A 10621-nucleotide genomic window follows, 5' to 3' on the forward strand; every position below is an offset into this window, starting at 1 on the left:
ATACACGGTCCACAAGTAAATTCAAGATCCAAGATCAACAGGAGCAAACAGAGTTCTAGGCACAAAGCAGCACTTCCGAGAACTTCCCGTTGTGCGCCACTATCTATGCAGGCCAAAAAGCATTACAAGGTGTCCCTTTGGATCCCGAAGCATTTTTGGACAGAGTAAATATTTTGTTGACATAGCTTCCTAGACTGGTAGTTCAATTTTTTTAGACTACCTTACACATTTTTGTTTAGGCCAGAAATACCTATGGATGATAAAGAAGGACAGGTTATCCCTTTAGAACTGGAAGCAGCAGTGATAAGAGAGGAAAGGGTGGTTGTTCATGGCACAGAGGATGAGGGAAGAGGATGGAGAGCAGTAATGGCTTTTGGTGAAGGATACAGACTAACAGATGAAGATTTGTTTGGAGATGATTATTCAGATGATGAATTAGCATTTTTCATAAGTCTCACTTATTGGATTAAAGTTGAGAATACAGAAATACCACAGAGAACGGCACTGGTAAAAAAGAAACCATCATTTTTCCAGGAAGATTTGGAAAAGGTGCCAACCATCTTTTGGACCAGCAGTCCATATGACATGGGTTTATAGAGTGGAGCAGGAGCAGTTAAAATTAAGCTCAAACCAGGGGCAAATTTTCCATTAGCAAAGCACTATCCCATGTTCAAAGAAGCAGTCGAAGAAATATTTGAAACCATTTTTGCTTTAGTACAGCAGGGAATTAGGTGCCATCATAATCCCCATGTAACACAACTATGTACCCAGTGAAAAAATCAACAGAGATGTTTTGGAGATTTATTCAGGATTTATGCCCCCTAAACAATATTGCCAAAGCAAAGTTTCCTCTGGTTCTGAATCCAGCTACGATATTATGCAACATCCCAGCCAAAGCTAAATATTTTACAGTTATAGATTTAGAAAATGCCTTCTTTTCAATTCCCCTTCATGAGGACTCACAAGATTTGACCTAGTCTTCATATAGAAACCATACAAGATTACCTCAGGGGTACTGTGAGTCCCCCTCAATCTTTAATAGGGTCCTTCAGATGGACCTAGGCTATGTACAACTTGAGAAATACCCCCACGCCTAAGACCAAGAGAGATTTTAGGGCATTCCTAGGACTGATTGGTTATTACCATATGTTTATCCCAAATTTCTCAGATAGAACAGCTAGGTTGACAGACTAATTAAAGAACGCTGAACCCCAGAAGATTCATTGGACTGAGAAGGACGATGTATGTTACAACAACTTTAAACAAATCTTGTGTCAGAACCCAATCCTAAAAGTAGTAGACTTTGCAAAAAAATGTGTGTTACAAATCTCGCAGGGTTAGGAGCAGTTTTATCTCAAAATAGTGATGGATTAAAACGCCCTATCCTATTCATTAGTTGAAAAATCTTCCTATGTGAGAAGAACTACTCTGTGTTGGAATTAGAGGCCCTTGCCATCAAGTGGGCAATTACTCATCTAAAATAATATCTTCTAGGAAGAAGTTCACACTTGTCACATTTCACTCTCCTTTAGAATGGATAAGTCAATGAAAGAACTCTAACCCTCGAGTCATGCAATGGTTCTTAGACCTGCAACCATACTGTTTCACGGTGGAACACCAAAAAGGTAAAGAACAAGGGAACATCGATTTCCTTTCCCAGTTTCCCTGTGAAACAGATGTGGCTACATCGCAAAAGGGAAGAGTATGTGAGAAACCAGAAAGTGTCTCACCCGCTAGTCCCCGGGGGTCTCTCTGTCAGATGGCTGGGCACAGCCATCGGCTTTGGATCCAGAACCTGGGGGTGGACCAGTGCAGGAAGATCAACTGGGTGAGAGGTCTTAGGGAGTAGGACACCTGATGGCGAGACGCAGTATCCTTCTCCTTGCAACACCATTACCCCATCCTATCCGATAGGATGTATGGGAACTCTACCCACCTCCCCTTTCCCTGCATGAACACTTTCACATGGACAGCCCGCTCTGGGAGAAAACAAACTCACACCCGAGCAGTGTACCTGACATGTCCCACTACTATGGTCAGGCAAGATCAGGCAATTAATGGCAACCATTCACACCTGACTTCCATTAAGCTTCCCCACATGGATAAAAGGTAGAGCACAAGAACACACTCTGAGCGAAGCAAAACTCACGGAGGAACAACAGTTTTGGGATGGCAGCTGAATGAGGGAAGAAAGACAGCAAAACAAGAAGGGTTTGCAAGGAGGGAGATACCCTTGACCTTCCCGGCGGAAAGCCATTACTTTCTAGAAACCTTCGAATTAAAAAGCGTGAGGCAAGGAAACAAGTCTGAAGAATCCTGCATTGTGTGTCAGAGATTCCCGGAGCCCTCCTGCATGGCTGAATGGGTCGGGGAGAAGCTGCTGCTGCCATGGTACCATTCTTGGCTCCAAGATCAAAGAAAGAATGACAGAGCCGGTGAGTTGGAGAGACCGATGCAAGACAGGTCTGTGTTGAAGTCAAGGTTGCAAGCGGCAGCATTGTATAAAGAACGAAAAATAGAGATTGGTAACGAGTGTGATGAAAGACATACAAGAATGCTTAATGGCTGATGGATGATTGAACTGTAGCAAAGAAGATACACTATTCGTGACAGAGTGGTCCGGCACGACAAGTGTGCTCAATTGAAGGTCTCTGTGAGGTAATCAACCAAGAAGTGGCAGAAGTGAAAGTAAAACACAAAGAATGATAAATGGAATTAATCTAAGTGGTCCTGCGACGGTTTAAGCAAAACCCATCACACAATCAAAAGTTTTTGGTTTTTGGCACAAAGGAGCCTGAGCCCAAACGAGGGAGATCCGTGGTCCAAACCCAAATGCGGGAGGCCAATTGTGATACAAAGGAGTCTGAGACGGAACAAGGGAGATTCGTGGTCCGAGACCAATTGTGAACATTGTGCTAAAAGGGGTCAGAGCCCGAACGAGGGAGACTAGCTGCAAACTTGTAAATGTGAAAATCCTGATAAAGAAAGGAACTTTGGTGTTTGTTTGTTACGTCAGGCCCTCTGCAATAAGATCAAAACAATTACAGGGAACGCTGATTACCCCTCTCTTTGCCCAGATGTCTTAGATCGGTGACACTTGAATTAACCCTTTATCAATACTGGTTAATCATCCTCTCCATCATGAACGTTTTTCATGCTATTCATTTATTTTGTAGTTTCCTTTGTACATAAAAACAAAACATACTTCATAGTAAAATACAGAATAATAAATCAAAAAAGTGAAACAGAAGTGGGGTTAGTAAGTGACTTGTGTTTTCATTCTACTGTTCAGAGGTTGTTCAAAAAAGGAAAAACAAAACAAGGACTACAACACGAAAACTGTCATGTTTTCCTTAATTACAGAACTGTAAATATCATCTATAAGTTACATCAATCTGAATTTATAGAAAGGTTGACCACCAATGGTCTCCAAAAATAAAGAGACTGACTAATTGTGGTCTCTTCAATAGTCGACATATGTTTCGGCATTGTCGTTAAATTCGGTGCGATCTCCAACACTCTTTTTCGAGAAGGTTTTGTGGCCTTCTTCAGGATGGGAACATTTCTTTTTTTGGAGAATTGATTACATATACGCCTTTGTTGTCAAGATGATAATTGTGCTTATTTTTTCAAAGAAATCGGACAAGAGTGTGATGTATCAAGTGCAGTTGTTTCAAAGGTTTGATGAAAGGAGGATTATTCTGCCTTCATTCATATCTCCCTGGTGTCCCAAGTTTATTTATGTGGTGCCATAGGGTTCCGTTTCTTTTGTGGAACTTCTCAACAAGATTTAGCCATAAAGTTCTTGTAAACAGTTGTCGTAGCTTTTTTTTATTGATTGTAAAAGCTGCGCATTTGGCTGCTGTCATCGGCTGGTCCTTGCTGTAAAACACGGCGATCTTGTTTCCTTTCATACTCGCTCTGGCTCGTCTGATGTTTCCTCATTCAGGCCGGCCTCTGCAATAAGAGACTGTCATTGGGAGAGAGACTTTGGCAGAAAGCGCTGATACCTGTGCTTTGAACTGTTTGCTCGTGGCCAAGAAGCCATAGTGTGTGTGAAGCTCAAACGTGCCGCCTTGTCGCGTGCTGAAAACGTGGGGAAGGGAAGCAAACTGCTCAACTATCCCGACATATTATTTCTTGACACTTTTCTTTTGCCTACATTGTTGTCCCACACAATTTTTATTTAGAAGTAAGGATTGGCAATAGGTTTATTAGTATAGGCCCGTTTATTTTGACAGGGACTCCACTAGGACTGTGTCATTATTATTTAATGGTCGTAGCTTGCTCGCATCTTTAGATTTATGATTAGATAGGCCTTCACTCAACCCATTGAAGTTCAATAAACACCCTTAAACTGTGATCACTTTTGTCTGTCTTCATTGTTTTATACCATGCCTTCCTTACATCCCCATAATGACAAGTCGTTTTTAACTGTCAATGCTTACTGGTTCTTTTATTTTGTTTATTACTTTTAATCAATTATACCACAACAATCAATTTGGGCAAGCACCATCAATCGCCGCCCATGACCCAAAATGCAATTCTTGAAACAATTTTAAAGCCTGTACAATAATGTGCTCTTTATTCTTTCATTTATAGTCCTATCGATTCTTGCTGTCCTGCTATTTTATTATTGACACTTTTAGAATCCTATTTCACTTACTATTTTTTCTCAACTTTTATCCCAATGTTCCCTGATTGACGTCAATCTTTTGATTTTAGAGTGCAATAACCAACTAGATTATTACCATAATTTTATGTCTCTTAGTTTAAACAAATGAAAAGTTTTACAAAGACATATTTATAACCACAAACACGTGTACTTTAAGTTTCTACGATCGTCTTCTCTGACTTTCTCTAGTAAAGGTAACTCATCTCCAGTTTGCCCCATTTTGTAGTTTGACATGCATTCTTCATCATGGTTTTACCTCAGGAATCTCTAAAAAAATACCCTCTCTGGGAGTCTAATGCATGTCCTCATGTCCCCTTGGGAGTAGGGATCCAGGTATCTCTCCCTTTCTCTTAAAAGCGATCCCATTACCATATTTATTTACGCTCACAATACAATCTCTCCCCTTTATTTGCCACTTTCGATGCTCTACTTAAATCGCTTGCTCAGCTTGGAGTCCCTCGGTATCGACTCTTCCCCAATCGACCAGTTCACCTTCAGTCCTCATGGTCTCATCCATGTATTATACAGGCTCATGGCCCACAAGTACTTCGTACCAGCTGCAAAGATCGAGCATTTGTTCCTGGCATTATTCAAGGGTCTTGGAAAACTGAAAGGAAGACAAATCAAACTCCACATTGACCCTCAAGTACCTCCAGTACCACAACACTACCAAGGAATACGAATAAACATACAGAAGCAAGTGGAGGAAGAACTCCCCAAACTCCTTGAGGCAGACATTGTTGAGCCAGAAAAAGGGCCCACCCCGTGGATATCCCCATCATCGCCATGCCAAAGAAGGAATCCACTGACATCCGCATATGTGTGGACATGCATCGACCAAAATGAGCCCATTCTACGAGAACGCCACCAAGCCCCCTGCATCACTGACATGGTACACTTGTTGAATGGTGCCACTGTGTTCTCAAAGCTGGAAGTCAACAAAGAGTACCACCAGTTAGAACTAAACAAAAACTCCAGATATATCACCATGTTTGCCACATACTTGGGACTATTTAGATACAAGCGTCGGAGCATTGGGGTCTCTTCAGCTGCAGGGATATTTCAATCTGAAATCCACAATTTCATAAAGCACATACCAAATTTCTTAAACTACAGTGATGACATGTTAGTTTTCAGACAGGATCAGGAGCAGAACAACAACACACTCACTCGAGTCTGCATGGCTTTCGAAGAAGCACAACTTACCCTGAATAAAGAGAGGTGCAACTTCCGAAAAACAAACACTGATTTTTTTGGACACCTATTTTCATCAAATGGTATGATGCCCGACCCAGAGAACATTACAGCACTCACAGACACAGAACTACCGAAATACATGCCAGACTTGCATTAATTTCTCAGGCTTGCCAGCTATTGCACCCGCTACATAAAAGACTTTACATCGGTCAGCGAACCCCTAAGGGCACTAACGAAACAGAACACAGAGTTTGAGTGGACCGAAGATTGTCAACATGCTTTCCAGATAATTAAACAGCGAATATCAAATGCGAAAAACATGGCCCACTTAACTCCAAAATAGAGACGGAACGCATAGTAGACGCCAGCCCGGTCGTTGTAGGTGCCATTCTGACGCAGATAAATGCCGAAGACAACCATACAAGACACATCGTCTCATACGCCAGCAGGAGCCTATCAAAGACGGAACAAGCGTATTCGCAGGCAGAAAAGGAAGGACTGGCGGTGGTCTGGGCCTGTGAGCACTTCCACCTCTTCCTCTACAGGAAACCATTCACTGTTCTCACAAAGCACCAGGTGCTGTTATTCATATAAGGAAACCCGGAAGTGAAGATGCCACTGAGAATTGCCAGATGGGCATTAAGACTACAGGACTACAGCTTCAGTATAACACACCGACCTGGAAAGGATCATAACCCGGCAGACTTCTTGTCGTGTCATCCCTGCAAGAAGTCCCAATCTACTGCCTCCATCGCAGATCAGTACATCAATTATATTGTGCATGAGAATATGTCAAAGATTCGAGAGCCACATCAAATCACACAAGAGACGGAGGTAGCTAGTGACTGGACCTCAGCGTTCTGGCCAGATTCATTGGCTTCACTCCCTGAGCCAGTAAAAACGGTGCAAAACTTGGGCATCAAAATATCACAGTCCTTGTCTCTGGAGGCCCAAGTGAATGCAGAATGTGGCCAGGGCTTTGCCAAACTCAAGCAATTAAAGAAAGTTTTCCCTTCTACCTGAAAAGTTTCATGCTCAGATTGTGACAGCAGTTATCAACAATAGCTTTGATTATTGCAATGCGATCTATTTGGCTCAGCCATCTTATCTCCTCCATCACTTGCAAGTGCTGCAAAACGCAGCAGTGTGCCTGGCGAAACATGTCCCTTTTGGAAGTTGAGTAACCAGGGCGTGGCAATCATTACACTGGTTGCTTATTGAAGCAAGGGTCAAGTTTAAGTCATTGTGCATGATTCATCGTGCCCGAAATGGCAAAGGATGCCTAGCCATTCAAGAGAAACTTCATAGTTATAATACTAGTCGAACTTTAAGATCCACAAATACCTCTCTTTTGTGTGTGCCTAGGTACAGAAGAGAACGGCTGGGTGGAAGAGCCTTCTCCGTGGCTGGGCTCAGGCTATGGAATTCTCTGCCCGTACATTTAAGAAATAATGATGACTTTGCATCATTCACGAAAGAGCTCAAGACCTTTCTTTTTACATAGAGGGTACCCGCCCTTCTGGTATCTCTGTTCTACTCATTCACTCAGTGTAAGCACCATGATGCCTTTGGCAAAAGCGCGCTCTAGAAGAAACAAATTGATTGATTGATGGATTGAAAATGACCAAGGTCTACAGGTTATACTCAAATGCTTTGAGAAAGGACATTGGAAGCAAGCGAAACTGACAGGGGAGAGCACCTGTAAGGAAGCATAGCAGGGCATCAACTGCCTGATAGCTGTCAAGGAGGAACTGACCAAAACGGATGGAGGATTACTACTCAAGGGAACAAAAATACTGATCCCTCGTACATTACGCTGTAGAGTGCTAGAACTAGCACATGAGGGTCATAGAGGAATAGTATCCACAAAGAGACTGCTCAGGCAAAAAGTGTCGTTCCCCCACGTAGACGATCAAGTGAAGAACCTCCTCAGACAATGTCCCACATGTGTTGTCATCAATCCCCATACTCGACCAGAGCTCCTATGGATGACAGATCTCACAGAGAATGCCTGGGATGAAATCGCTGTGGATTTCTTTGGACCACTGGACGGGGGTGAGCACATCATAGTGGCAGTAGACGAATACTCTCGGTTCCAAGACTTACAGCTAGTACCGTCCACACCAGTATTCCACACCATACCCGCCCTTGATAGAATGTTTGCCACTTACAGCATCCCCAAAGTCCTAAAATCAGACAATGGACCCCCCCGCCCTTTATGGGACAAGACTTCAACGTATTCGCAGAATACATGGACTTTCGCATCATAGAAACACACCATTATTGCCACAATCCAATGGTACAGTTGCACACTTCATGAGCAACATAAAAAGGAACGTACAAATCACCCGACTGACCGGGGAACCTGTTGAGAAAGTATTATTCCAGCTGCTGCAGGATTACTGAAATAATCCTCACAGCACAACTGGAAAGACGCCATCAGAGATAATGTTTGGTAGAAACATACGTACGAGACTATCCCATGCAACCAGCCCAGAAGAGAGATACCAAGGAGATGCTGAAATGAGGAAACAGGACACCAGACATAAGGAAAGCATGAAGAAGTGAACCGATGAAAATAGAAGAGCTCGAGGCAATGACCTGGAGCCTGGGGATGTCATCATAGCGCGACAGCTGGAAAGCAGAAGGAACATGGCTGAATTTGATGAGGAGTCACTAACAGTGACCCGGGTGAAAGGCTCTCTTGTCTCAGCAGAAGGTGAAAGGAGGAGAGTCACCCGGAATTCGTCTCACTTCAGGAAAATGCCAGGTGTCGTCCTGTCTAGGTCACGTACTTCAGACTCCACGATACAAGGGTGGGACCCGTCCTATGAAGGCGACGGTGAGGACTTTTGTGAAGAAGGGGTCCAGGCACGTCAGGAGGACCATGAGGACAGTCAGACTCTGAGAGTGACTGCCCCACCTCAGACAGCCCAAAATCGACCTCAGAGACTGATTGAGGAAATTAACAAAGGTACATCATTTTGTTTAGTACGGGGGGTGATGTTGTCACTTTAAGTAAAATGCCCACGTCACTTGGCGAGGGACAAGGGGCAACGGGAAGGGGAGGGACGGGCGGTAGGAGGTTCAGTTTCATGTTTAATGCCGTAGAATAAAGACATACTTTTGTTATATTTGTACCTCTTCTCTTGGAAATTAGAGTGCTTTTCTGGATGGTAATCACTCCAGCGTAATACAAAAAGGTATTAAGATAAGTGTCACTGACCTGGTCTCGGAGTCTGCTTGTAGAATTTGAAAGCTCACCTGATGCACTCTCTCTATGCCAGCTAAAGTAGCAATGAGAGAATGTGACAGGGAAACCCTCATGGGGGGAAAAAACCCTGAGGTGCTGTAGAGCGTAGATTGATGTAGACTGGAGTAATGGTCAACGGGTGTCGTCAGGATTCTGTTGGAATTTGTGATGGAGTGCTACGTCGTCCTTAACCCATGGCATTGGTTCCAAAATACATATAAGAGAAGGATTAGAAAAGGGAAATGGAAGAAGATTCCTTTTCCGAACGATATGTCACGTACCTCTCCTTTTGGTGACTGTAGTCTTTTAAGGAGATGTGGGGCTGTAACTTGAAGGAAGGATTACAGGTGGGAGCCTTGAAAAAAGGAAATAGAAACAAGAGCTTGAAGAGGATAGAAGAAGCTGAAGGGGTGTGTGTAGTGTTCGTCAAAATCTCACATACCAGAAAGGGTTTCTTCATAATGATCTATCGGGCACGGAAGTAACCGCGAATGTATCGAAAGGCTTGCTGGGTGTTGTAGTTTGAAGTACGCAAGTCACGCTTTCTACCTAGAAAAGGATATACAATATTGTCAGCCCAACTGAAGTAATATTCGAGTTGACGCTTGTTAGATAGAGAGGGAACACGTACGTGTTTGTGCTCCCGATTCGCTAATGCTCCGGGATTCGAATCCTTCAGGGAGTAGGATATGGTGCCACGCTGGAAGCGGGATTCCCTGAGTGGTTGGAGAGAAAGGGCAACAATTCTTTAGAGGAGGTTTATAGTTAAAGCAGAGGAATCGTAGTTAGTACTGAAGAGACAGTAACTTACGGAATGCAACTACTAAGAACAGTAGCAACGCAAGGCGGCATCGGATCTGTGTACGGAAGTACTGCTTCCGGATGTGGGGGAGGAGCCTTGGACGTTTCGGTCGCCAGAACTAGACCAACACCAGGCACAGAGGATGCCATCTTGGGAGAGGGTAAATGAACCAAGGACAAGTGTCGCCAGCGGCGCCACAGGGACCAGCCCCGTAGACCCTTCATAACAGCTTTATTCTTCCTAGGTCTCCTCCTCTTAATTACTGTATGTATGCTAGAGGCCGTGTGAGTAATCTGCCAGACAAGAGAAGTCTTGTCAGGACACTCAGCACACTCTCCACAACAGTGATGCCCAAAGTGCAAAGCATAGTTCAAAGGTTTTTTTTATTTTTCTGCTCCACCTATTCACACCTCAGGCAAAGTTTATTGGTGCTGTGTTCAAAAACAAAATTTACACAATATCGTCCGTCCCTTTACTATTTATTAAAAACCGAGATTAGAGGATCATTTGATTTCTAACACACTACAGCTTAGGTCACACCTTATTTGTGATATTTCCTTAAAGCACTAGCAATTCACGAAGCACAGAGAGCCTGTATGTTATCCGATATATAAAGTTTTGAAACGTCTAATTGTTTTGATTTCTCATCTGTATAGTGGTATTGTCCCGCGATGTAAAATGATTCTTAGCTCAT

This window comes from Ambystoma mexicanum, chromosome 5q, assembly GCF_040938575.1.
Source record: "Ambystoma mexicanum isolate Mex_15411 chromosome 5q, UKY_AmexF1_1, whole genome shotgun sequence".
NCBI classification, from domain to species: domain Eukaryota; kingdom Metazoa; phylum Chordata; class Amphibia; order Caudata; family Ambystomatidae; genus Ambystoma; species Ambystoma mexicanum.